Below are 23,561 nucleotides of genomic sequence, written 5' to 3'. Positions count from 1 at the left end.
TCCTTCCTTCACTTCTATGATAGCAGCATAAACATGATGAAGACACCATACCAATCTGAGGAATCATCTGCTTGCACCCTCAGAGGGAAAATATGATTATGAGCTGATCATTAAATAACCACAAGGGGTTTGGAATAAGAAATATTCAAATTCACCCACGGCCCATCTAGTTCACTCAGTTCAATTGCTCATACCGTTTCTTCCCATGAGCCAACCCTAAGCCACATTTAGCCACCAACAGCCTGCAGAAAGTACACACACTCTGAGACTTGAGGATGCTATTCACCTGGCTGGTCCTATCAGCACTTTGCACCAGCCACAAAGACAAAACGTTCAGTCAGCCGAACTCTGTGAATGGCCAAACTGATTGAACACTTCAGACATCTTGGCTAGGAAGAAACAATCTCATGCTTCCCCCATAAACACAAATTCCCATGGAAACCAAACCAGGAGACAGAGAATATTCACTTTATTCACTTTGTGTTAGGTCCAGTGATCCTCATGAGACCTTCCCTGAGTGAGTCTGGGTTCTTGGTATGCAAGCCAGAGCTTTTCTTCATGGCTGGCTATCACTTTGAGCCATCATTTTAACCGAGCTCAGACAACACTTGCCTTGAACGGGCTCCAAGGAGTTTTCCATAGAGAATTTATGTCTATAGAACTGTCTGCTCACCCAGACTCCATAAGCCTTTTGTCTACCCAGACAGGGAAACACACACACACACACACACACACACACACACACACCACACGATTATTATTATTAAATTCACTGAATCCTATTCTTTACTTTTAAAGTACAGCTGCATTCTTCCCTTACCACAATATATCGGGGCTTTGAAATTTTATATGTACTTTTTAAGACTATTTTAAGGACATCCATGATTTCTATCTTAGTCCAATATAAACTGACCCTTATTTTTCTTAACACTTCAGACTATTATGAAATTTAAAACGATACATTTTACTATGAAAATTTACTTTCTCACTTATCTGATTGCAAACTGGGGTTTGGTCACATTGGGTCTTTCATTATTTGATGAGGGTGGAAGTGGACGTATAACTTCAAAGCGTTGATACTGATCACTGTTAAAAGTGAAACAGAAGTTTGTACTCCACATATTCACATCTTTATTTGCTTGCCTAATGTCTTAGGAGGAATTCAGGGAAGGACAGAGAAACTGCTCGAAGGGTTTTAGGCAGCAACGGATTTAAAATAGGGAATTTGGTGCTTACAAAATCATTTGAAAACCTGAAAGAACAGCTTCTAGTCTTGGCCTAGAATGACCTTGGGAACAACCAAAACTGGAATGACCTTGGGAATAATTACAGTTGACCCACTAGTGCTGCCCGTGGAGCTCCGCTGGAAGGAAGAAGCGCAGATGACCTGCTCCAGTGACCTCTCCACAACCAGGCGGCTAGAGAACGGATAATCGGCAGCCACGGTTCTGAAACTGAAGGCCACATCCAAGTGCCGCCACGTCTGTCTCTGCTTCTTGACACCCTGAGAACCGCAGAATGCCCAGTACAAAACTGAAAAAAAGGCGTCCTGTTTCTCTGACCTTGCTGGCCTGCAGCGATAGCCTGGCTCCTCTCTTCCATCCACTTCCAAATCTTATGTGAGTGAGGCAGATTGGTGGTCCTTATTCCTTCTAAACCCCAGAGGCAAAGAGGTCTGAGAAATATAGTTAATAGGTTTCCAACGTCTTCAACCAAAGGAAGGAAGGGCAGAAGCTGTGAGTATATGCGGCACGGATATAAACAAGGATAGGCACCGTCCATTACCTTGTTTACAAACTGAAATTGGATACCGTTAGATTATACATTCTCATGAACCAAAGTCCCCTGCTACGTTGTTTTCAGAGGCAAATCAGCACTATATTGTACATCTGAAACTAATATAACACCATATGTTAACTATACAGAAATTAAAATTAAAAACTTAATAAGAATAATTTAAAAAAAAAAAAATAGAGGCAAACCAAGGGCATGAAGATCACCCTTGACCAGTACTCCCAGATTTCCAATTACGTGATGTTTCTACTCTGCAGCTTAACTTATAGGTCTCGTTTTTGCCATTAAACGCATAAAGCTCACTCTCAACAAGTTTTGTGTTCTATAGGACAACTGTTTTGTGTTCTATAGGACAACTAGAAATTCACACTCAGTTAAGGAACACGAGATAAAGTTGCCTTTTAACAGGTCCATTTTTCTGAGTGTATTTCACTCATAACAATAATAACTGATACCTCAAAGCAAATAAAGTATTTTATGATGTGGCTTAGTGGTTCTATTCATGCTTCTTCAGGAAGTCAAAAGACCACAACACAAGTCTGAAAAAGAATTAGCCTCTGTTTTTTATTAAATATGTATTGCTTAAAGCTATGGCAAGAGAAAAAAAAAGTTACTGCTGATTCATATAAGTAATATTTTTTCGGGGTCTGTTAAATAATGAAAGCTATGAGGGTAGTGGCAAAGGATAAAAGAAATTAAACACAAGTACTTAATTTTAAAAAGCAGTCTGCAAGTGTTTTCATGCATAGTCTTTTGGTTTTTCTTACATACCCTAGGCACCCAGGAAAGAAAATGTATCTAGAAAGGTCAATTCATAAAAGTTTATTACAGAGATGGCTGAAACATGTTTAAGCTAAAACACTGATCCTAGAATCATTTATTCAATAGAAACTCAGTAGGGCGATTCTTAACAAACTTACATGGCTACATATTAATGTTTCATCTTTAAAAATCACTTTTTAAACTAACAAAACCACCTTCACATGTTGCAAATTAATCCAGTGATGAACCTGTGGTCCTTACAAACCATTCACTTCTACTCTCAAATCTCCTGGCTTCTCAATGTATAATCAGAGAATCCGTAGAGGGAAGGAGCCTTACATGTTATTCACATTGTGCAATTCCTTATATATTTACTTTTTAAAAATCTAAAACTGTTTCATAAACAAAAATATTAAATTTACTAAATCATGATAAAATGCACATAGAATATCAATGAAGATGAACATTTTATTGTCAAAATAAGTATCCTTGGGGTGCCTGGGTGGCTCAGTCGGTTGCGCGTCCGACTTCGGCTCAGGTCATGATCTCGCGGTCCGTGAGTTCGAGCCCCGCGTCGGGCTCTGTGCTGACAGCTCAAAGCCTGGAGCCTGCTTCATTCAGATTCTGTGTCTCCCTCTCTCTCTGCCCCTCCCCCACTCTCACTTTGTCTCACTCTGTCTCTCAAAAATAAATAAGTGTAAAAAAAATTAAAAAAATAAGTATCCTTTTCAGGCATATGATAGAAATAATTGTCTATTCATGATACACCCAGAGACAAAAACTGGAAAAATCTGGGAAATATTTGAAAATTTGGTTCACAAAATACCACGTATCTGCATATATAAACGTATCGGTATATTTGGGCTTTAAGTTTCCATCTGGAAGTTTTCTGTAAAAACACCATTTTAGTTTTCATAAATATGTGCCTGAAGTTTTGGAGAATAACAGTGATAATGATGCTACCCCCTCCAGACATCATGTTCAGGGTAGAGACTTGGCAAAATATGCTTCATCTGCTGTAGCTGAGTCCAGTTGCAAAAAAAGAAACTTTGGGAAACGTAATTTCAGAATTCCTCAGTTCATCATTGCAATCAGAACACGGAGAAATTCCACATGGCCAAACACAAAGTATGAAGACAACTCATCTTATTTTATGTATCATGATATAATTTGTGAGCCAATTTAATTAAACATATACCATGGGGGCGCCTGGGTGGCTCAGTCAGTTAAGCGTCCGACTTTGGCTCATGTCATGATCTCACAGTTCGTGGGTTCGAGCCCCACAACGGGCTCTGTGCTGACAGCTCAGAGCCTGAACCCTGCTTCAGATTCTGTGTCCCCCTCTCTCTCTGCCCCAGCCCTGCTTGTGCTCTGTCTCTCTCTGTCTTTCAAAAATGAATAAACATTTATATATATATACGTATATATATATATATACATATACGTATATATATATATACATATGTATATATATATATACATATGTATATATATATATATACACGTATATATATATATACATATATATATATACGTGTATATATATATATATACATATGTATATATATATACGTATATATATATATACACACACATACACACACACACACACACACACACACACACACACCATGAAAAAGTGGGTGCTTCTCCACTTCTTCCAGGTGAAGGGAGCACCATTCATGACCATGTCAGCCAGGGCATCCCTGCTATGCTCTCCTCCCGGCCTCAGGGAACCACAGGCTTAATCTGAGTGCTGAGTGCTGAGTGCAGTCCAGTGAAACTGGACACACGTTTCCCAGCCTCCTGCAGGTCCCTGTATCTTGGAAATGTGAGGTCTGCAAGCAGCAGATCTCATCTGGGCCTTTTCGCTCCGATTTGAGGGACCCACCCCCTCTCGGTTGAGGAAGCTTGGGGTTTTCTAGTCCTGCTGTCACATTCTCCAGAAACAGATTTAGTAGGTTTTTTAAAGTTGGTGATAATCTGGTCTGAATCTTTTGAATCTTTCGTCTTCTCAATAGGTTCAGGACTTGGACAGGTTAAAGGGGTCCTCTTTAAGCCCAGCTTAAGATTTCAGTTTAAACTGCCTAAAGAAGAGTCTGAAGCTCCCCCAAAGCCTCGTTTATCAGAATATCACTTTCAAAATCTATGTGCATCAACCCAAAAGGCTCTGCCTATAGAAAGGGCCTCCTGGGGTTATAGCTTTTACATAGTCTTTTTTTGTTTGTTTTTTGTTTTGTTTTTTAAATGAAGAAATTCGAGTGGGAAACTCAATCTATATTTTTTCTTTATATGACTTATTCTGGTAATATGCATCTTTTCATTCAAAACTTTTATTGTCAAAATCAGAACACAGATCACGTATTTAATATAGTCCTGTGTTGCTGTTTAAGAAGAGGTGGATGGGGTATTGATGTATAAAAGGTTTCCTAATATCAGAACCTGTGCATACTGCCATGGTCTCCATGTTTGCATTCCCTCAAAATTCATCCACTGAAATCATAACCCTCCCAAAGGTGGGGATATTAATAGGTGGGGCCTCTGGGAGGTCAGTAGATCATGAGGGTGGGACCCTCATGAATGGGATTAGTGCCCTTATAAAAGAGACCCCACAGACCTCTTCTCACCACGTGGGGATACAACAACAAGTCTGTGCCCAGAAGAGGGCCCTCACCCCACCATACCCGGTACCCAGATTTGGACTTCCAGCCACTAGAACTAATGGAAATAAATTTCTGTTATTTATAAGCCACTCAGTCTAGGGTGTTTTGTTGCAGCAGCCCAAAAGGATTAAGACACTTAATCTGCCAAAAATTTCATAAATAATTGATGAAGGCCTATTTTACTAACTACGTGAAAATTTGTTTTAATTGTGCTATCGCCATTTTTACGCAGAACAAACTGAAATAGGGACTTAGTAATTTTCGAGTTAATCTTATCAATGTAAACCACCAATTTGACTGGGCAAGTAACACATTAGCTACCCTTATCAATTTACCATTTTTCAAAAATTTTCACCGTCTCAATTCTTATGAGACTGGACAAGGGTATAAGGGGGGAGCATTTTGTAAAATACTCTTAAGTGCCAATGTGTGTACTGTCATGGGGGCCCTGAGCAAACAGGATCTGCGTGAGGAGAGGGAGTGACTGAAAGGTCCATATACATAGTTGTTTGTTTGTTTGTTTGTTTTAATGGTTATCATTGGCAGCTGCAGTTCCCATCACTATTTTCCAAATCTACTTCCTCTTGGATTCATAGTTTACCAAAAGCTCCAAAAGCTGCGGTGTAAAAGGAAGCATAATATCCCCTTTGCCAGCCAAGAGTTGTCTCCTAAGCTCTGTGTGTTTTCTGTACCCCATGCACGAAATTTACAAAGACAGCGCGCGCACACACACACACACACTAAAATCCACAATGCTTATGGAGGCAAGGGTGTCAACTAATGTACTAAATACTAAAAAGAAAACCTTTGTTCCCAGTGATAACTTGACAAAAATTTGACCCAAGTCCTCAGCAAGTCTGTAAAGCAAAAAAAAAAAAAAAATGTTCATCTCAAAGCCTTACTTCTTCCTTCCTCCCTCAGGAATGCACTCTTCCCTTTCAGCACAGGACAACCAGATGGTTTCTGTAATTTCCAACTTTTCATTCAAATTGATTCAAAATAAATAAATAAATAAATAAATAAATAAATAAATAAAACAGTAGGTGCCTGCTCGGTAAAAAAAAAAAAAAAAAAAAAAAAAAAAAAAAAATTCCCATACATCTTGAATGTTATGCTCTCCTGACATTTGCATCACCACATAGAAACATCAAGGAGATCATAGTCATTATTTATTCATTTATTTATTTATTTAGAGAGAGACAGAGAGAGAACACAAGTGGGGGAGGGGCAGAGAGACAGGGGGACAGAGGATTCAAAACGGGCTCTGTACTGACAGCAGAGAGCCGGATGCAGGGCTCAAACTCACGAACCTCAAGATCATGACCTGAGCCAAAGTCAGACACTTAACCAACTAAGCCACCCAGGTGCCCCAGATCATAGTCATTTTAATGATGGAGGAATAAGCAGAGGTCTCTTTATTTTTTTTCATTTTTTTAAATATTTATTTACTTTTGAACTTTTTTTTTAACATTTATTTATCATTGAGAGACAGAGAGACACAGACCGTGACCAGGGGAGGGGCAGAAAGAGGGAAACACAGAATCCGAAGCAGGCTCCAGGCTCTGAGCTGTCCTCATAGAGAACGACGCAGGACTTGAACCCTCAAACCGCAAGATCATGACTTGAACAGAAGTCAGAGGCTTAACTGACTGCGCCACCCAGGCACGCCTGCAGAGGTCCCTTTAAATCGTGTTTCTGCCCACACAAGCTGGATTTCTTCAGTGTACTTATTGGTGGGTTTAGAAAGTAATGGCTTCACATCATCTGGACTGAGTGCAGGTTAAAGCAGAATTGACTATGACAGGGAGTCTGAAAGACGTGGTCCTAAGAAATCATCACTGAGAATTTGAAGAGGGGCAGTGTTCTTACCACACCCAATTCCCTCCTCAGGAGATAGAAGGCACCAGGAGAGTTAGTTCCTGCTCTCAGGAAGCCTACATTTCAATGGGTGACAAAGCAAGAAAACACAAATGGCAACGTATTAATGATTATGAAATAGAGGGGAAGAGGAAGGCATGTCTTTGGAAGAGATGTTAGAGAAGAGACCCAAGTATATGAATGGGACAGTGATCTCAAAGTGAGAAAAAAGCTCAGACACATACACAGGGCATGGCAAGGACCCTGAGTTGGTGGTCCCTGAGCCTCCCTCGCCAAGACTAAATACCTACAACACCATTCCCTTCATAATGTGTGTACAGAAGCAGAAAAACATGCCATTTGTTGAAATCATTATTGACAGCCAAACTGTTGCAGGCAGAAAATCCCTCTTGTTCCAACAGTTGCCTGTGCTGTTTTAAGCATTGAGAAGAGGAACCCTATCAAGACTGGAGAAAATGGCTGGAAGTCTCAATTACTTGAAACCACAAAATGTCCATAATCGGAGTCACACATGGCACTTTCCTTCTTAGCCTGACATTCTTAGAGGGAAACATTCTCCTCAAACTCAGGAATGTTTCCAAAGACTCTATTACTAAAAGTTTCCCCACACTTACTAAACCGAGAACTACAGAAGAAACTCTGGGGGAAGGGTTCCCTCTTATTTTAACTTCAGAGTCTCTCAATTTCTTTATTCTCTCTAAATATCACTTAATTATACAACTATACATGCACACGCATCTGTGTAGTACATGTGGTTGGCAGAATCCCAAGATAATCCCCCCTCAGTTTAGTCCCTGATGTCCACTCACAACCTCCCAGTTATTCCATCAAACTCTAGTCTGCATGCTGCTATGAGGGGATTTTTCACATGTAATTAAGGGCACAAATCATTGAACTTTCAGATAAGGGATTATCCAGATGGCCTGACTTAATCACATGATCCTTTTGAAAGAAGAGTTTTCTCCAACTTATTACAGAAGGAAAAGTTAGAGATTTGAAGCATGACAAAGATTTGGTGCATTGGTACTGGTCTGGAATGGAAGGGCCATGTGTCTAGGAACTACAAGAATGTCAGAAGGCTTTGAGGCTTTGAGAGTAGTTTCTGACCAAAATCTAGAGGGAAAATAGAAAACTCAGTACTTACAGCCAAAAGAAAGTGAATTCTGTCAACAACCAATGAGTTTGATGAGGACCCCAACCCCAGTCAACACTTTGATGAAGTCCTAAGCAAAGATTCCACCCAAGCCATGCCCAGATTCCTGACCCACAGAAATTACAAGATAATAAATTCATGGTGTTGTGATAATTTGTTACACAGCAATACGAAACAAATAGAGTATAGAATAATAACAATAAAATGAGAAGAATTCCATCTTCCTCTTTTCATCAAGCTTTGTTCATAGTTTGTGGGTAGTCTTATGTGTTACTATTCAGATAATTTATAGTTAATACTTTTTTAGTATTAATCTGTTAGGTCTTTGGGAGGCTTGCAGGATGGGAAAAAATTCTCTTTTCTTTTTTTTTTTAACGTTTAATTTTTGAGACAGAGAGAGACAGAGCACGAATGGGGGAGGGGCAGAGAGAGAGGGAAACACAGAATCAGAAGCAGGCTCCAGGCTCTGAGCCATCAGCCCAGAGCCTGATGCGGGGCTCGAACTCACGGACCGCGAGATCGTGACCTGAGCTGAAGTCGGACGCTCAACCGACTGAGCCACCCAGGTGCCCCAAAAGTTCTCTTTTCTTTAGAACTGAGTGACTATAACTCATGCTAAAAGCCAATTTGCCAGGAGGAAAAAAAAAACGTAGATGTAGCAAGAGTATTCCCGCAAACAGTACCAGCCAGTTCTAGCAGTACTAAATGTAGGTGAAAAGAAAGAAAGACTAATTGGAGTTCATGCCTGCCTTGAGGAGGAGTGATTTCCGAGTACCAACAAAAGACCAGGTGTGGTAAATCACAACAGTTAACAGACAGATAAGCAGGTTAAACAAGAGTCTTCGTTGCCTTCAAAAATCTTTCTCCTGATGCAAATTGGGCTTCATTTGTCCTCTCAAAGCAACCATAGCAGGATGAAACCATATCATGATTCTTAGTGCCAGCAAATTTAGGACAAACCGTTAAAAGCTATTCTTTTAAAACAGCTGCTATTTTTAGTCTTTGCAACTTATTTAACTTCCTGGAAAAAATAACATATACAAGTCCACATCTTCCAAACTCCATTTTTTGGGCTTTTTAAAACTGTTTAAATAAACACTAAAGTAGTTTTAATAAAAACGTGCCAAACTCACCTTCTTTTACCCAGTGTTTATGAGTGCTTCTGTATACCACTATGTCACCTGAAGAATTATTGTGGAGGAAAAAAAATGATATGTCACAATATTTTCATATTTAAATGATAATATTTTTAAAATAGTGGTATTATGGCCCAAAATACTGGATTATGTTATTTCAGTTCTATCCTTTCTTAGGACACAGATTAGCTAATTCATATATTCCTGGGCTCTTTGAGGATCCTTAACACCTGGCCTATTAATCACCATGGCCGTTGTACAGGTAGGAGAACTGAAGTCCTTCAAGAACTTTCATTTGAAACCATGGTGGCAAGGGCCAATGAGGGAACTGTTTTTAGATGAAAATTTTTGTTTGAAGACGCAGAGTAAAATTTCCCATCTGTATATTCTGTTTACATCCAAAAAGAACCTTTAGCTGTTTCCAGTCTCTTGGTTTAGAGCAAGAATATGTGGAAGGTGGTAAGCTCACTTCCAGGTAGAAGACAATCAACATGGCAAGATTCCATTTCCACCTTGGCTCTGTATCTGAACTGAGCGTGCAAAATTTTTCTGTAAAGGGCCAGATAGTAAATATTTTTAGCTTCAAGGGCCAAGAAATATTACATAGATACTTCTACAATAAGACAGAAAACATATTTCCACAATATATTTATTGATGACATTTGAAATATAATAGTTGAGTATAATTTTTTTGTAATATAGATCTACTAATGAGAAAAACAATTCCTTTGGGGAAGGTTAATATTTTGCTTAATAAAGTTGCTTAATAAAGGTAAAAAACATTCCTTGTTTGTGGGACATACAAAACAGTCAGTGAGCTGAATCTGGCCCAATGGCCATAGTGTATTCACCCCTGCTTTTAAGTGCAGCACTATATAGCACAAATGTCCTCCCATCTAGCCCCTGGAAAATCCATGCTAGGTTTCTTCTGAAATGATGTGTAAGAAGTAATACTCCATAAGTAAATAAGCCTTCATTAATTTAAGGCTTGTAGTAAAAACAGAAGTTATAGTACTACCACTGAAAGAAGCCCAATCCAGCAAATTGAAAATGGTGCTGATGGGAACAGCAGGAAGAACTCGAATCATGACAACAATGTATCCATGATCAAGAGGTCCTGGGAAAATAAGTCCTTGGTCCAGCCTCCTTTTGTGTAGATATTTATAAGGCGAAGACATTTAAAATTGTTCTCAGGCTATGCAACTATGTCCTTTGATTGCCCTCCTCCATGGAGAGGGCCCTAGAGGAGAAGGTCATGTATTCACATTTTCATAACTGTTTTGTTGGCTGTCAAACTTTGAGCCTCTAATGCTGAGATTCTCATGACTGTCATAAGGCTTGATCATTCTGTTCTAATTCTTTAGAGGTGATCTGTTTTTTGACAAAGAAAGAATATAAGATTCTGGGATATAAGGCCAAGAATTTTTAAGGGCTTTTTTTTTCAGGGGGGGGGATGAAGGTGGGAGGACAATGTGGAATTTCAGGGAAGAAGGGACTATCCACTTACCAAATACGTATTTGTTGAATGGATGTTCTGGAATTCATGGGTCATGCCATCAATGGATTTTTACTGATGGGGTGCAATAATTCTCAAGAGCCCAATGGGGAGCTAAGATTGTAAGTCTCAGAAAAGTTGCTAAATAGAAATGTGGGAAGAGTCTAAAGATAAACTTTGCTTCTAGCAAGAACTATATCCATGGCTGGAGCTGTTCAACACAATGCAGCTGCCACCATCCTATTGAACAGTATTAGCTTTGAGGATGGATCACTGAGTTATCACAAAACCTTGTGTTCACTCAGGATAGTGGTTGCCGGTCTTAGAATGTGAACAGAACCCTCAGGTTTGCAGCAGACCTATCCACAGAAACTTGGCAGGCCAGAAAGGAATGGCAGGATATATTCAGTGTACTGAATCAGAAAAATATGCAGCCAAGAATTCTTTATCCATCAAGGCTGTCATTCAAAATAGAGAGATAAAAAGTTTCCCAGACAAACAAAAAATTAAAGGGGTTTGTGACCACTAAACCAGCCCTGCAAGAAATTTTAAGGGGGACTCTGTGAGGGGATAAAAGATGAAAAATATATATATAGAGAGAGAAATAAATAAATAAATACCAAAAGCAACAAAGATTAGAAAGGACCAGAGAACACCACCAGAAACTCCAACTCTACAAGCATCATAATGGCAATAAATTCATATCTTTCAGTACTCATTCTAAACATCAATGGACTCAATACTCCAATAAAAAGACATAGGGTAACAGAATGGATAAGAAAACAAGATCCATCTATATGGTGTTTACAAGAGACCCACTTTAGACCTAAAGACACCTTCAGATTGCAAATAAGGGGATGGAGAACCATCTATCATGCTAATGGTCAACAAAAGAAAGCCAGAGTAGCCATACTTATATCAGACAATCTAGACTTTAAAATAAAGACTGTATCAAGAGATGCAGAAGGGCATTATATCATAATCAAGGGGTCTATCCACCAAGAAGACCTAACAATTGTAAACATTTATGCGCCAAATGTGAGAGCACCCAAATATATAAATCAATTAATCACAACCATAAAGAAACTCATCAATAGTTAATACCATAATAGTAGGAGACTTCAACATCCCACTCACAGCAATGGACAGATCATCTAATCAAAAAATCAATAAGGAAACAATGGCTTTTAATGACACACTGGACCAGATGGACTTAACAGATATATTCAGAACATTTCATCCTAAAGCAGCAAAATATACATTCTTCTCCAGTGCACATGGAACGTTCTCCAGAATAGACCATATACTGGGACACAAATCAGCCCTAAGTGAGTACAAAAAGATTGAGATCAGACCGTGCATATTTTCAGACCACAATGCTATGAAACTCAAAATCAACCACAAGAAAAAATTTGGAAAGGTAACAAATACTTGGAGACTGAAGAACATCCTACTAAAGAATGAATGGGCTAACCAAAAAGTTACAGAGGAAATTAAAAAGTATATAGAAGTTAATGAAAATGGTAACATCACAACCCAAAATCTCTGGGACACAGCAAAAGTGGTCATAAGAGGAAAGTATATAGCGATCCAGGCCTTCCTGAAGAAGGAAGAAATATCGCAGATACACAACCTAACCTTATGCCTTAAGGAGCTGGAAAAAGAACAGCAAATAAAACCAAAAATCAGCAGAAAACAGGAAATAATAAAGATTAGAGCAGAAATTAATGCTATCGAAACAAAAAAAAAAATAGTAGAACAGATCAATGAAACCAGAAGCTGGTTCTTTGAAAGAATTAACAAAATTGATAAACTACTAGCCAGTTTGATCAAAAAGAAAAAGGAAAAGACCCAAATAAATAAAATCAAGAATGAAAGAGGAGAGATCACAACCAACACAGCAGAAATAAAAACAATAATAAGAGAATTATTATGAGCAATTATATGCCAATAAAATGGGCAATCTGGAAGAAATGGACAAATTCCTAGAAACATATACACTACCAAAACTGAAACAGGAATAAATAGAAAATTTGAACAGACCCATAACCAGTAAGGAAATAGAATTAGTAATCAAGAATCTGCCAAAAAACAAGAGTCCAGGGCCAGATGGCTTTCTAGAGGAATTCTACCAAACATTTAAGAAAGAGTTAACACCTGAAGGTGTTCCAAAAAATAGAAATGGAATGAAAACTTCCAAACTCTTTCTATGAAGCCAGGATTACCTTGATTCCAAAACCAGATGGAGACCCCACTAAAAAGGAGAACTATAGACCAATTTCCCTGATGAACATGGATGCAAAAATCCTCAACAAGATATTAACCAACTGGCTCCAACAATACCTTAAAAAAATTATTCACCACGACCAAGTGGGATTTATACCTGGGATGCATGGCTGGTTTAATATCTGCAAAACAATTAACATGATTCATCACATCAATAAAAGAAAGTACAAGAACCATATGATCCTCTCAAAAGTTGCAGAGAAAGCATTTGACAAAATACAGCATCCTTTCTTGATAAAAACCCTCAAGAAAGTAGGGATAGAAGGAGCATACCTTGAGATCATAAAAGCCATATATGAATGACCCAATGCTAATATCATCCTCAATGAGGAAAAACTGACAGCTTTCCCCCTAAGGTCAGGAACAAGACAGGGATGTCCACTCTTGCCACTGTTATTCAACATAGTATTGGAAGTCTTAGCCTCTGCAATCAGACCACACAAAGAAATAAATGGCATCCAAATCGGCCAGGAGGAGGTCAAACTTTCACTCTTCGCAGATGACATAATACTCTATATGGAAAACCCTAAAGATTACACCAAAAAACTGCTAGAATTGATTCATGAATTCAACAAATTTGTAGGATATAAAATCAACGCACAGAAATCGGTTGCATTCCTATTCACCAACAATGAAGTGACAGAAAGAAAAATCAAGGAATCGATCCCATTTACAGTTGCACAAAACCATAAAATACCTAGGAATAAATCTAATCAAAGAGGTGAAAAATCTATATGCTGAAAACTATAGAAAGCTTATGAAAGAAACTGAAGAAGCCACAAAAAATGGGAAAAGATTCCATGCTCCTGGATGGGAAGAACAAATATTGTTAAAATGTCGATACTACCCAAAGCAATCTACATATTCAATGCAATCCCTATCAAAATGACACCAGCATTCTTCACAGAGCTAGAACAAAAATCCTAAAATTTGCATGGAACCAGAAAAGACCCCGAATAGCCAAAGCAATCTTGAAAAAAAAAACCAAAGCAGGAGACATCACAATCCCAGACTTTAAGCAATACTACAAAGCTGTAACCATCAAGACACTATGGTACTGGCACAAGAACAGACACTCAGATCAATGGAACAGAAGACAGAACCCAGAAATGGACCCACAAACGTATGGCCAACTAATCTTTGACAAAGCAGGAAAGAATATCCAATGGAATAAAGACAGTCTCTTTAGCAAGTGGTGCTGGGAAAACTGGACAGCGACATGCAGAAGAATGAACCTGGACCACTTTCTTACACCATACACAAAAATAAACTCAAAATGGATGAAAGACCTAAACGTAAAACAGGAAGCCATAAAAATCCTCGAGGAGAAAGCAGACAAAAACCTCTTTGACCTTGGCTGCAGCAACTTCTTACTCAACACGTCTCCAGAGGTAAGGGAAACAAAAGCAAAAATGAACTCTTGGGACCTCATCAAAATAAAAAGCTTCTGCACAGTGAAGGAAACAGTCAGCAAAACTAAAAGGCAACCGACAGAATGGGAGAAGATATTTGCAAATGACATATCAGATAACGGGTTGGTATCCAAAATCTATAAAGAACTTACCAAACTCAACACCCAAAAAACAAAAAATCCAGTGAAGAAATGGGCAAAAGACATGAATAGACACTTCTCCAAAGAAGACATCCAGATGGCCAACCAAGACATGAAAAAATGCTCACCATCACTCATCATCAGGGAAATACAAATCAAAACCACAATAAGATACCACCTTACACCCATCAGAATGGCTAACGTTAACAACTCAGGCAACAACAGATGTTGGTGAGGATGCGGAGAAAGAAGATTTCTTTTGCATTGTTGGTGGGAATGCAAGCTGGTGCAGCCACTCTGGAAAACAGTATGGAGGTTTCTCAAAAAATAAAAATAGAACTACCCTACGACCCAGCAATTGCACTACTAAACTGCATTTATCCACGGGATACAGGTGTGCTATTTCAAAGGGACATATGCACCCCCATATTTATAGCAGCACTATCAACAATAGCCAAAGTATGGAAAGAGCCCAAATGTCCATCGATGAATGAATGGATAAAGAAGATGTGGTGTGTGTGTATATATATATATATATATATATATATACACATACAATGGAGTATTACTCGGCAATCAAAAAGAATGAAATCTTGCCACTTGCAGCTACGTGGATGGAGCTGGAGGGTATTATGCTAAGTGAAATTAGTCAGTCAGAGAAAGACAAAAATCATTTGACTTCACTCATATGAGGACTTTGAGAGACAAAACAGATGAACATAAGGGAGGGGAAACAAAAATAATATAAAAACAGGGAGGGGGACAAAACAGAGGAGACTCATAAATATCGAGAACAAATTGAGGGTTACTGGAGGGGTTGTGGGAGGGGGGGATGGGCTAAATGGGTAAGGGGCACTAAGGAATCTACTCCTGAAATCATTGTTGCACTATATGCTAACTAATTTGGATGTAAATTTAAAAAAATAAAAAATAAAATTTTAAAAAAAGAAAAAAAATACCCCAGGGGAAAAAAAAAAGAATGTGAACAGAACCCATGACTGACTCTGTGCATCCCTTCCTCTGGCTCCCTAATCATAATCTTAACAGGCCCTCATGGGAGCATGTGAGACTAAGATGTGAGACTGAGAAAGTCTTGTCAAGAATGATGCGACCTGACTTGTTGGCTATCAGGTCAGCCTGGACCAATTTCATGGAGACAATTAGAAGACACTGGACTCCTAGATCAAAGAGAAAAGACTTTATTATTCATGACACAGAAAGCAGCATGAGCTTCGTGCTTTCCCATGTGGATTCTGCAAATAAAGTAGGTTCGCATCATAGATGAGCAACTCCTTACTTATGAAACCTCAATTTTTTATAGTGAGCTACAGGCAAACTGCCCAATCTATATCCCAGAGGAATACATTGTCTTTAGTAGAGTGTACTGTAAGCAAACCTGCCTACTGCTCCAGAGAAAGAAAGTATTTCTATCTTCCAAGGCTGTTTTCTCTACAACATCTTTGGAAAGATCATCTGGAGTGATTACCATCAGTGTCTTTGCAAGATATGCAGAAATGTGAGAGACACATGGAAAATTGTCTCCTGACAGACTCAGACTTGCTTAAATTCATTAATGTTTCATTCATTCCCTATTGAGCTTCCAGATAATAAATAAACTGTATCTAACTAGTTTTTCCCTTTCTCTCTATTTCCCATCACATCAGCATTAGCTGATCAGTCATAAAGTAAGCAACCATTTATTGAGCATCATTCAAAGATTTGTATTTATTCCTGTGCTCTTCAAAGTCTTTAGGAGAAATGTTGAGTGAGTCATGACTTCTAACCAGTCCAAACAAGGAGACATGAGCCAAGCCACTCCAATTTCTTGGATTCAATTTTTGCTTACATCTCAATGACCAGAACTTAGTGACACAGCCTCACATATGGGGAGGAGGGGCCTGACAAATGAGCACATTGCCTAGAATAATATATCAGGATTATGCTACTAAGGAAGAATAATGAACATTGGGTACAATTAACATCTTTGCACAAGAAGGAAACTTGCAAACACTATCAGAGATGATACGATTTTTAGAAAGTATTCTGTTGGTACAAAACCATTTTTCTCCCAAATATGAAGTTAGGTATCCCTGTTAAATGTCAGGTAACTACCTAACAACCACAAGAAGTTAAGAAATTTGGTTAGGCCACATTTACTTATTCCATTAGACAGAAAAATAAATTGAATCAGTTTAGCATTTTTATGTGCCATAAAATTAGTGTAAGATCACCAAATTTTCAAATGCCAGGGAAGTGCCTGAAAATTATATACTACAGACTCAGTGATGCTAAAGACTGTTTCAAAAGATTCTTCTAGAATTTAGAAGAAGTCAGAAATAAAGGACCCGGAGATAAAAGAAAAAAATGAAAAGATAAGCAATCTAAAAAGCAGCAGACCTCTCAAAGCTATGTGTTAGCAATTTCAGAAGGAGATACCATGGAAATGGAGATACAATAATCAAAGACATAACAGTTGAGGATCTTCCTGAGCTGAAGAACAAGTAAATGTTAAAAATATTTAATGAAAGTGGAAACATAACTATGATGGAAAATATTTGAAGTTTCTCCAAAGTAAAGAGAAGGAAATAGATGGAAAAAAAAAATTTTAAGGTTAACATATTTCTCTTCTGAAAAAGTACAACTTGAAAATTTATTGGAGCAAAATTTCTACAGAGTTTGGAGGGGTTAACTTTGTGATCCAATAATCTATGCCCAATCAAACTAGGATTTGACTGCAAAGGCAACTAAATGGCATTCTCTTTCATACAAGGATAAAACTATCCATGAATCCTCCCAGAAAAAAAAAAAGTGAAAAAGCACTTTATCAGTTGGGAACTGAACAAAAATGAGATGTCCATAACATACTGATAGAGGAAATGGAAAATGTGAACTCAAAACATGTTTTATAAATGAACTCTTTTTGCTTAAAAAAAAAGTGTTTATCCATGTAGAAAAGCCTAGAAAAATATAACCAACATTTTAAGAGTGGTTTTTGTTTTTTGTTTTTTTTTTTTACTGGTGGGAGAAATAACTTTTAATGTCCATCTTTGATACCCGTGCCATCCACTGTAGTAGCCACTGGCCATATACGCCTAGTAAACTCTTGAAATATGGCTATTCCCAGGGAGATGAAAGGAATGCTACAATGTACACCAAATTTCAAAGACTTAATATGAAAAAAGAGGGGCGCCTGGGTGGCTCAGTCGGTTAAGCGGCCGACTTCGGCTCAGGTCACGATCTCGCGGTCCATGAGTTCGAGCCCCGCGTCGGGCTCCGTGCTGACAGCTCAGAGCCTGGAGCCTGTTTCGGATTCTGTGTCTCCCTCTCTCTCTGCCCCTCCCCTGTTCATGCTCTGTCTCTCTCTGTCTCAAAAATAAATAAACGTTAAAAAAAAATTTTTTTTAAATAATAATAAAAGAAAAAAAAAGAATGTAAGATAGCTCATTGATAACTTTTATATTGATTTCATACTCAAATTAATCATGTACTGATGTATTGGAATAAATAAAATACAGTATTAAATTAATTTCACCAATTTCCTTTTGCTTTGTTATAAATGTGACTCCCGCAAGAATTTTAAATTACATATGAGCCTCTCATTTTGTGGCTTACATTTTATTTTTATTTTTTTGAACAGTGTTCATCTATGCTTTCTGCTTTTTCTGATACTTTATATAGTGCATGTCTATTAATTTTATAATAAAAAAGAAAGGTATTTAAAAATATTTTTAGTTAAAGGTTCAGTAAAAGCAATAAAAGCTAGACAAAAGCAGCAGAGATAAATGAAAATATATATGAAGAGTCAGGTACCTGCATGGCAATTCTCCAGTAATAAAAGTGGAAAAACATGCAACAATATTTTACAGAAAGATCAGTGCAGGAAAACTAATTACACTTACATTACAAAAGTAAATGTGGTCAGTCAGATAGCTACCAAAAGATTGGTCTGTAAGAGTTGTTCCCAAGGCCTAAGGAGTTTGCAAAGGGTTTACTCTCTCTATAAAACTATTGCATGACTATCCATTCAATCCTTTCACTGATGAACTGGAGAAAGTAAGGAACCTTCTTTTTTCATTATTACCTGTATCATTCAGAGAAGCAAGAACAGAGATTTAATGAAAAACAGTTGACTTCATAATTTGAGATGGTTCTAGGACCTAACCTGGGCCTTTGGTTCCACATCAATTATTCTTTTCTTTCTATCACCCTGTCTTTTGGAGGCATTTTATGCTGTCCTCCAGCCTCTCGACAAAATAATAGAACTATTTTCTCCTTCCCATGAAAAGGAAGCCTTCCTCATAGAACTTTGTCTTGATTGATTTGGAAGTTGCACATTGCTTTGCTAGTCACCTAAGAACAGAAATTAACTTTGGGAGTTCAAAGACTGGAAATATCACAGGACCTTCCTGACTGGCATGACCACTAACAGAGCAACTTACTGCTCAATTTAAGTAATTACTCGGGTGGTAGACAATCTAATAAAAAGTTGAATTTTTCCTTTCAGGAATTTAGCATTTGTTTAACTCATGGCAGAGGAGGTGGAAAATTGTGCCTTTGTGACTGTTGTCAGAGAATCCAGTGAAGGAAATGCTCATTGATGGGTTAGATAGTTCAAGGCCACAAGGAAATGAGAGAAAGTCATGACTGATTAACCTAAAACAACTTCAGAAAGAAATGAAAGAAAATTATGGGGGATAAATTCAAGTATCTGTTACGTGGAATAAAATAATGGTATTTGAGGGGAAGTCATTAAAGTTATAATGTTTGGCTTTATCAGACAAAGGGCAAAGGAACTATGTAAATTTCATTCTTGACCAGTGCCAAGTGGGCTGAAGGCTTCTAAGAAAATAGAGGACTGGAAAAATAAATTTTTATCAAATTTAGAGTTGAGACTGACAAATGTGATTGTAATTTTGTGGGCATTTAGATATTCAGACATGCAAGTAAAATAATAATTTTTGGTCAAGGTTGATTCAAATCTTTAGAAATAAAGAAAATGTGGAATTACATGTACATAACAAATGAATGCTCCTAAGGATTTGTGGATAAATACACTTCAATACAGGTCAGTTATATCTCTTCTAACAATCAGTCCAGTACAGGAAGGGAAAAAAATGGGTTTAAGACTCTAGTAAATAGCTGTAAGTCATAATAAAGCGAACACTTAAGACAACTTGGGGTGTGTTCAGCAACATAAACTGTATATACTTGTTAAGACTTTTATAAATAGACACAGTTGTACTAAATTGTATCTTCTCTGATATATTGGACAGAATCATACAAATCCCCTGAGTTGTCCTGAAATGATGGAAGCATTATAACTCCCAAAGAAAAGACAGCAGAGGATAGTGGATGCATCCCTGGTTGAAGTCCCCAAAGACTTGTCTTTGAATTTGGGCTCTCTCATCTATTCTATAAGTGCCTTTACACAAATTAATAAAACTCTCTGCATTCAAGTTTTTTTTATCTAAAAAATATGTTCCACTATAGGATATTGATGTGAAGATTAAATGAGTTTACCTAAGTAAGAAGTGTTGGCAGTTAACAGGCTTTGTACCAGTTAGAGTTCCAGGAAATATATCATATACTCCAACAGAGTAATTGAGAAAAGTTAAATAAAGGGACAATTTACAAATGGTGGACATGGTTAAGAAAAATCAAAAAAGAACACTGAAACACCCCAGGCAAGAAAAATGAGGAGCTACAGCTGAAGAATGAAGTAAAGACACAGTTTCCAGAACCCAGAAAACTGTGATTTCAGCGGTGGGTGTAAATGAGACTGCTTGCTTAGAGATGGGTAGCCTGTAGTCAAAGTGAGAAAACATCCCTATCCTGCAGCCCAGCAGTGAGACAGCCGGGGAACCATTCTCTGTCCTCTGTCTTCTACCATCTTTCGATCTGTCACTAGAAATTCCCATTGGCTTTGTTTAACCAGAAGTCAGATAGCAAAGGGAGCTCAGTGCGTCCCCATTATACAAGTCAGAGGAGGAGAGAAAGGGAAGTATATTATAACCGTTGGCCCAATTCTAAAGAATTTTTGTTGGCCTCGGCTCACAGATGCTATTAGGACCAGAGGCCTCCACCTTATGGAGGAAAATAGATAGGCTCTAACAATATGGCGGTCATCGTGACCTCAACACAGCCGGCCACCTTGCCTCGCCCACACACACATTTCAAAATCGGGAATTTGGAAACAGACAAAGGCATCTGCAAACTGAGAGAAGGGGAGAAGGTGGGGTAGTACCAGGCAATAAGTGGTCTATGTATTTCTCCCTTAATTCTCATAAAGGCCATATTAGGTAAAGTTAAGACTCAGTTTCAAAATAAAAATCACTTGACTGCCACTAAAGCCATATTCTTCACATTGAGAATTGGGTAAAGTCAAAAGTAAATTGCCAGCCTCTCTATCCACCCCACAAATGACTCATTTCTGGATTTTAACCGAAGAGACAGTAAACTTCATTGCAAAATGTACCTCAGATCTTCTCTTTTCATGTAGCCAATGTCATCAAACCAGACTGTACGTGCAGGAATATCTCTCTTTTCATTCCTCAATTCATTTACTCGTTAAGCATCAACTGAGCATTCATCCTGTGCTCAATGATATAAGACCCTGGGACATAAAGATGAATATGTCTCAAGTCCTGTTTACAGAGGTGCTCAACCCTGAATGAGAGCACATGCCCAAATTCATGCCATTTAAATGTGTTGGGACATGCTCTAAGGTCAAGATCTACATCTCTTACTTCACTCCCATGCACAAATGTGGTCAATGGAACTGAGCTCAACATTTTCTTAAATTTATCATTATACATTATATTAGGACTCTTTTTTGTTAAAGCAATGCAAGTCCTATTGAAATTGTCACAAATTTAAAAGAGGAATTCATAGCTCATATAGCTGGGAATACCATTGGTATAATTCATTAGATGGAAGAAGAACTACACAAAACAAATGCCTCCCACTACCCATCTCCCAGCTCTGTCTTTGACAGGCTTCTTTCTGTAGGCAGCTTCTCCCTTCCAGCAGGAAATATGTTTGCCAGCCACCCAATTTCATATTCTCCCAAATGAAAGACAAAGTTTCTCTCCATATGTTGATATGTTTGGCCCTATTTGGGCCAATAGAAAGCTCCGGACTATTATTGTTTCTGGAAAGGTCTGGGTGACATGTGGACAGGAGATCACAGGAGGGTGAGAGGCAGGTCATTATGGCCCACTGGCATCACTCAAAGTCTGAAAGCCATTATTTTATATAAATGTTTTGTGAAGTGAAATGTTATACAGTAGTCCATTATGACTCACATTTTGTCCACCATACAAAAGTCTGGAAAGTGATAGAAAACAGAAAGATTGAAAACCTATTTCAGGGATAAAATGTACTGAGTAGGATTTCGTTATCTGTTTTCATTCTTGTTAAAATTGCTTCTAATATGAAGGATGATATACGTTTTTGCTCTTGTCTGTTTTCACTACGGACTGGTGTGTAAACTATGCCCGCCTCTTGTATTTGTGAAGCAGAAACCCTGCTCTCTTTTTATTATCTTAAACTTTGAGACATCAGTAATTATCAATGCTTCCAGGATTTTTCCTCTGTTCAAAAGCTCTGTGCATGATGCAGAGAGAGCCCAGGTGGGATACATCCCTGCAGGCCAAAGGTGTCTCTCTGCCAGAGGATCAGGAGGAGGAGGGTGGGTGAAAGATGATCAAGAGAAAGGTTTGGTGGTGACAGAGCTTAGTGCAATCACAACATTTCAGCATTTAGCTTTCTGTCTCCCTCCTCTGCAGAGAGCCGTCTCCTTTACCACCTAGAGTGGAGAAATACAAATGTGCTCATGGCTTCCTGGGACGATTCTTATTGTGGATTAGCTCATTAATAAATAACATGTCTTAGCTGTCTCTCCCTATCATTGCATAACATACCCAGCACATGAAGTGAAATAGAAACAGTCCTCTTGACCTTACTTGATCATTTCTACTTTATCTCTCCCCAAGTGTATTTTTCCCATATTTACTCATTAGAAACATGCTCTGTTGAGAGTAAAAAGAAAGAGGAAACGAAAGAATGAGAGTGAGGGAAAGCATGTCCTTTCTTATTTGCATTTCTGGATCTCTTGTCACCCTTCTCCCCCTGCCAACCCCTGGCTTACATAACCACTTTGTAATGCCAGCATTTCCTACTTCCTAATGAGTAAATATTTACTTCTTATCTTCTGATCTTTTATAATCTGCCCCCTTGAGACCAAGCAGACCTCGACCAGAAACTAGGACAGACTTGCAACGTAGCTTAACACTGTAATGTAATTACGCTGCATTGTTAATTAATGCAATGTAGTTTTTGGACTCTCCTAAACCTGGTTTAATTTTTTGCACTTATAAAGGCCTTGTTCACCAGAGAAAGCACTGTTAACAAATAGCAAGTAAATAAGGAGTACAGGGAATATGAGCAGTAATAACTCAGAAAAGGAAAATATCACTGTTCTGACAGCACAAATGAAGTCATGGTGGCACCAAGACTGTAAGAGTCAGAGCACTCAGGTGGTAGCCACAGGCCTTGATCAGCAATTTCCAATTAGTCAGAGTCATGGCTAAGGGCAGAGTGCAAAGTGTTCAAGACATATCAGCAATAAGTGTGAAGCAGAAAAGTGGAAAAGTTTTTAAAAAATAATAACTTGACTTGGAAGCCAGAGATGAAACCAGGACCACTGGTCACAGCTGGGAAAAATGAAGCTAAAGGTGGAGATAGCATGGAGGAACTGAGTCACAGGCCAAGGGACAAAAACAAGGGCATAAAGCATGGAACACCATGAGTCAGTGTTCCTCTGGATAATGAGCAAGGACAA

This window comes from Panthera tigris, chromosome C2, assembly GCF_018350195.1.
Source record: "Panthera tigris isolate Pti1 chromosome C2, P.tigris_Pti1_mat1.1, whole genome shotgun sequence".
Lineage (NCBI taxonomy): Eukaryota > Metazoa > Chordata > Mammalia > Carnivora > Felidae > Panthera > Panthera tigris.
The sequence above is the reverse complement of the archived record's forward strand: the minus strand, read 5'-3'. Positions refer to the sequence as shown.